Here is a 6,000-nt window from a genome sequence, read left to right as displayed (position 1 = left end):
AGAGAGAGAGAGAGAGAGAGAGAGAGAGAGAAGCAAACAATGTGTGACATGAACTAAGAAATGTCAAACACTGAAGATAATCCCTGGCATCCAGCACATAGGCAGAGATGTCTCTGTCTCTCCCTAGCATCACACCTAGTTCGTACTACCCCTTCGCCATCCCACCTCAAACTGCTGTATTTCCACCCTTTCGCCTTATGGAAGATCAGCAGGTGCCTCTCTCCGTTTGTGTGGTACATACTCACTGTCTCTGAGTCTGCCTCTGAGATCTCTATCACTGTAGCCTTTTCAGTTTCCCTTTCCTGTTTCTACCTAAATGTGTCTACGTGTGACAACACGTGTCATCTCTCTCCCTCTGCATACTCTCCCTGGGAACCAGTGCCTCTGCGTGACAACTCTCAAATCTGTATGTCCTAAGCAGGTCACACCCTTAAGCTCCTGACCCACATCTCCATCTTTTTCAAGCCCAAAGCTGCTCTTCCACCTTCACAGATACCAGCCCAGTTGCCCAAGCTAGAGACTGGAAGTTGTCCTAGAATCCTCTTTCCATTCACCTCCACATCGGATTAGTCACTGAGCCTTATTGATCACTCCTCTTCTGAAGCATCCCCTCTGTCCCGGGCCACATCCCTGCCCACTTAAGGCTCTTGTTATAGCTACTATAGCCCTGTAATGACTTCTTATCATAGCTTCCTCCCTCTATCCCTGGACTCCTCTAATCCAGCTCCACACCAAGGTTGGCACACTGTCTGCAAAGAGCCAGATGGTAAATATTTTAGGCTTTGTGGCCAAGAGTCTCCGTTACAACTACACAGATCTGCCATTGTAGTGCAAAAGAAGCCATAGATGGTGTGTAATTGAATAAACGTGGCTGTAATCTAATACAATTTATTTAGAAAAACAGGAGCCATCGCTTGCCAACCTCTGCTCTATATTAATGCCAAACAGGTCCTTCTAATATAATTAAAGGCCTATGTCATTCCCTTGTTTGGAATTCTTCAATAACCTCTCAGTGCTGGTAAGATGGAGACAGAGGCCCTTAGCAAGGCCGTGAACTCCTGCAATCTGGTCTCTTCAGCTTCTGTCACCTATATGCTTATTAATCTGGCACTACCTCTGTGCAGAGTCTGAGATCTTTCACCTCTGTGCCCATGTTCTTTCGTTTTATTGCTCATTTATCAAACTGGCACTGGTCCTGCAAATTTCATTTCTCCTTTTCAGTTAGGAGCCTTCTATCTCAGAACTTGGTATTAATTGAATAAGGTATCCAGATATGAATTTCACCGGCAAATTGAGAGGTCTTTGATGTAAGGTATGTCTAATTCATCTTTCCTTTTTCCAGAGCTAAGGAACTCCCCTGAACCCATTGTCTTTGGAGGGAGTGAAGGGCCAGAACCAAGGAGAGCCCACACTGCAAACTTCCCAGTGTCCTACAGCAAAAGGGAGCTATAGGGAACTGAAATCCGAACACATGAATCTTGAATCGAAAACTTCTCCTGACTTCACTTTGAAAGTCAGAAAAGCCTTTGATGTGTCTGTTCAATTGCACAGAGTGGAAACAGTACTGCTGGTTTTGCAGAACATGGAGGCACAGACTTTTAATTGCAGCACTGGGGAGGCAGAGGCAGGTATGTGTTTGAAATCAGCATGGGCCACAGAGTAAGTTTCAGGACAGACAGACTTCTCCAAAACATGTTTTCCTCAGCAGTGGAATCATCAAAGCACAATAAACTACATGGAGTCTTCTAGGGAATCCTAATGGTTTTCCTCTTTCCTCTTATTTTCTCGTCCTCTGGGAAATCTGGTGAATGCAGTCTTGAGCATCCAAGTATCACAATATCTCAACACCTGAAGAAAGTGGGAAAGGGTTTGGAGTTCCCTGGAGAGCAGGCGGTCCTCTTCAGTAGGCTGCACACTTTTCTGGATCCATGTACTAATACCCTTCACAAAGAAGGTTGACCACTCTGCAGACAGACACATTTTCCTGCCTTCTCAGGTCTTCCCCCAGTGTAATCAACAAAACTCCTCGTCTTCATGGTGACCCAGTTTCCATGTTAAACACGACGCAGTTCAGGGAAGGCACACTAGCCTTTGGGCTATTGGTTGATGAAAAAAGACTTTAAAAATGCATAAAGTCTGAAGAAATAATCTAATATAGCCATGATTCCAATTCAGTAAAGGACTAAAAGTCCTTTCAAGATGGCATGGGTGCACAGGAATGAAAGCAGCATCCCGCTGTCAAGCACTTCGATGTAAAATGCAAGCCTTCAAGGACATATGAAAACCAGTCCAAGCCTCTTGGCCTGTGGTTCACTGCATAATTCTTGGCTTTGGAGTACCACAGAATTCTGGAACTGCCTCGAGCCCTGCAGTTCTGCAAACACTTAGCTATCCTCCACTAACTGTAGAGGTTTCCACTGTGTCCTCTTGATTTCTATATCAAGTTCCAGATAAGATATTTTTGTTTTGTTTTAAAGAAAAATTTAGTTTTATTGCTAATAAGGAAAACAAAGAAAGGAAAGAAAAACATTCTACTCAAATTGATGGGTTAAATTAATGGATCTGGAACACATCTGAAGTCCAACCAGGAGCAGATTTGTGGGTAGCTAGTTTTGTAATGAAATTGTTTTGGAAGTAAATAGTTCTGGGGGAATAGCAAGGTAACTGAGCAATATGGCTCCTTTTAGCTTTGCTTAGCGGTCAGAAGGTGCCACTTGCCAGCTGCCTCAGTGCTTACACCCTTGATCACCCATAATCACTTGAGCATTGAACCCATCATGGCAGCTCTGATATCCTCACTCCATATCTTCCCATATCAGAGCTCACCCTAGTGACTTATTTCCACCAATCAAGCCCCACCTCCTAATATCTCAAATCACTCAAATCAGTACCGCAACTGGAAACCAAGTTCTTAGTCTCAACGCTCAACTCCACATTCCAGAGACACCATCTGGCCTTGGCCCAGACACAGTGTATCATCTCCTGCATCAGGCTGCATCCTGCATCAGGAGCATCTAGCAGTTCTACTTCAGGATACTCTGGTGACAAACACTCTGAGTCTACTTAGCCCCAGAGACTCTGCTCTGCAATAGTAGTCAATGAGGACCCGTAGGAAAGCAAACATCACAAAACATGTGGTACCATGCTTCTAGGATGTAGACAAGAGGATGGAGTCATAGTGACTAGTTCAGTGAAGATTTCATACTCATTACAAACCATGGAACATCCTGAAGATTAGACGGGTAGGCCTTCTGCCACAAGATGCTCACAGTGTAGAGAAAGAAACGGTAGAAAACATGGTTTTCTAGAAAACTCACTGCAGTGTGGTAGAATCGAACCCTTTAGGGACACAGCCCCAACTGTTGGCTGTAAAGGGGCATAGGACAGATGAGTCTTTTATGTTTGTATACATCTTTGTCACAGTGACGAAATACTTGAATATAAGAGATAGAGACTTCTCTTAACTCCTGATTACAGTCTCTCATGGTGGGAAAGGCAGAGCAGCAGAATTGGCTCACAATATTTGCATCAATAGGAACATCAAGTGGTCTCTCTCAGCAAGCTGAATGGCCAGGAAGCAGAGAGCCTGGCTGGAGCTAGCAGCTTTAATCTTTAAAGGCCTGTCCCTCCTGATTTACTCCTACCAGCCAAGTGACATCTCCTCATATCTCCATGTCCCTCAAAACAGTCGGGGACCAAGTGTGGGGACATTCCAGACTCAAACCTTAACAAGACCAAACTCTCAGAGGGGTACCTTCTCTTCTACTCTTGCTTCTCAGTTCCCCCTTGCTGCTTGAGTTCCAGCGGCCTACAGTTCTCCCTTCTTCGTGGTCTTTACACATGTATGCTTTCAATCATAGCCCATTCCTCTGGAGCTGCGTTTTCTGCATTCTCCTCTTCCAGCGGCCATTTAACTCATCCGATATTTCCCAAACCTGATTCATGTATGAGTATCCTTGGTAGCCTTAACAAGTGAGCAGAAATGCCATATAATTGTCTTTCTATTGGCATTTCTCAACTAGAATGTGTACACCTACCTCAAAATATGTGTTACAGAGAGAGAGAGAGAGAGAGAGCACAATAGTAAAATTTAAAGTTTATCTGTTTTAATCTGAATTCTCAGTCCCTTCGTGAATAAGGCTAAGCAGGGGAGCACACCCGCCATCCCATCAATTAGGAGGTAGAAACAACAGAGCCAGGAGTTCCATGTTAGTTTCAGCAACACACTATCAGCTTGCGCTGCATGACCCCTTATCTCAAGCAACAAAACAGCAATAAAAAGAATCACGATGGTGTCTTCTATAAGTTGTGTCCATCACTCATTTCTCTAATACCTGTACCACTTGCCAGGAATTTAATACTGTTCAATGGATATATCTATATATTTTATGCTAAAAATAATCTATGTAAAATGAGGACAAGAATAAATGAGAGATGCATATTTTAAGATGTATAGAAGAATAAAAGAAGAAAAAATTCAGACTTGCAAGAGATATCACAAAAAGCTGCATGTCAGCATTGATGTGATGGCCTGAGGAGGTGACTCAGTGGATAAAGTGCTCGCTGTGCAGGCATAAGGACTGCAGATTGAATAGCCACCACCCAGATAAAAACAGCACTGGGAATGGAAACAGGGGCATAACATCCGGAATGCATAACTGAAAGGAGGAGCTCTAGGTGGGCTATGAGATCCTGACTCAAAAACACTAGAGATTGACAGAGGAAGGCACACAGCATCAACTGTCCTCCACACATAGCAGTAGCAAAATTACAGTCATGAAGTAGCAATGACATAACTCTATGGTTGGGGCTCCTCACAGCATGAGGAACTGTATTAAAGGGTTGTAGCATTAGAAAGGTTGAGAACCACTATTCTACAAGATGGTTTGAACCCAGAAATTGAGGGGATGTTACTGTGAATAGGGTCTCTAGTCAAAGAAAACTCCCCTCCATCTCCTAAAAGAGCTCCAGGTCTGGTGAGGAGAGCTAAATTCTTGGCTGAAGTTCTTCAGCAGTCGACTCTGAGCACGCCATGCATGACTAACAGCCTTGTTCCCAGCCTGTCCTCAGCCTCTGTAATGGGAGCTGCAGTGACAGATGTAAGGAGTGGTCCCATCTATTCTGGAGAGAGAATTGCTGAACTTGCATACAGAGACAGGTGAGGCTTGCTGGTGAGATGCCCTGGCTTTTGGCATGCGTGCAGACTGGTGCCTCACACATCAGGGAAGTTTCTGCTGTGCCTTTGTGGAAGTGTAGCCTCCTATGCAGGAGACTTCAGGGGCACCTTCCTTACTCATAATAGAGATAAAAACACTACTGTGAAGGATGATCGTGATAACTTGATATGGTGGTTCTTCATAAACAATAAAGTGATATTAAAAATAGTTATTACTATTATTTTGCATGATAAAAAAATTACCTGGTGTTCATTTCCGCATATTTATGGGAGGAAAAGTGGTCTTTTCTCCATAATTTGTGTGAACTATCTGAAATGGTATCATATTTTTCCTCTAGTTCTGAATAACTTTTTACCTTTCTTATTATTGTTGTTATTACTACTATTATTACTATTATTATTATTATTATTATTATTATTATTATTATTGGATGTCCATGTGTGCACATGTGTACATATGGCATGAGAAGTGCACAGAGGTCAGAAGACATCTTTTTAGTAAGCGGTTCTTTCCTTTCACACTGTTGAAGTAGAGTCTTTCTTAGTTGGTTGTTTTTTTATTTTGTTCGTTTGTTTGTTTGTTTGTTTGTTTGTTTCCATGATATGCACTATAGGATAGAAAGCCTGCGATCTTCTAGACTATTCTTCCTTCTCTACCTCCCATCTTGTTATAGGAGTGTTGGGATTACAGACCAGCACCACCACTGGATAACACGTGCGGACTTGGATTCCAGGGAACAAGCTCAGGTCACCAGGCCCACAAGGCAAGTGCTTTGACCCACTGAGCCATCACATCATCATTTTTCCCTCTTAAAATGGAACTG

This window comes from Mus caroli, chromosome 4, assembly GCF_900094665.2.
Source record: "Mus caroli chromosome 4, CAROLI_EIJ_v1.1, whole genome shotgun sequence".
Lineage (NCBI taxonomy): Eukaryota > Metazoa > Chordata > Mammalia > Rodentia > Muridae > Mus > Mus caroli.
Note: the sequence above shows the minus strand (reverse complement) of the source record.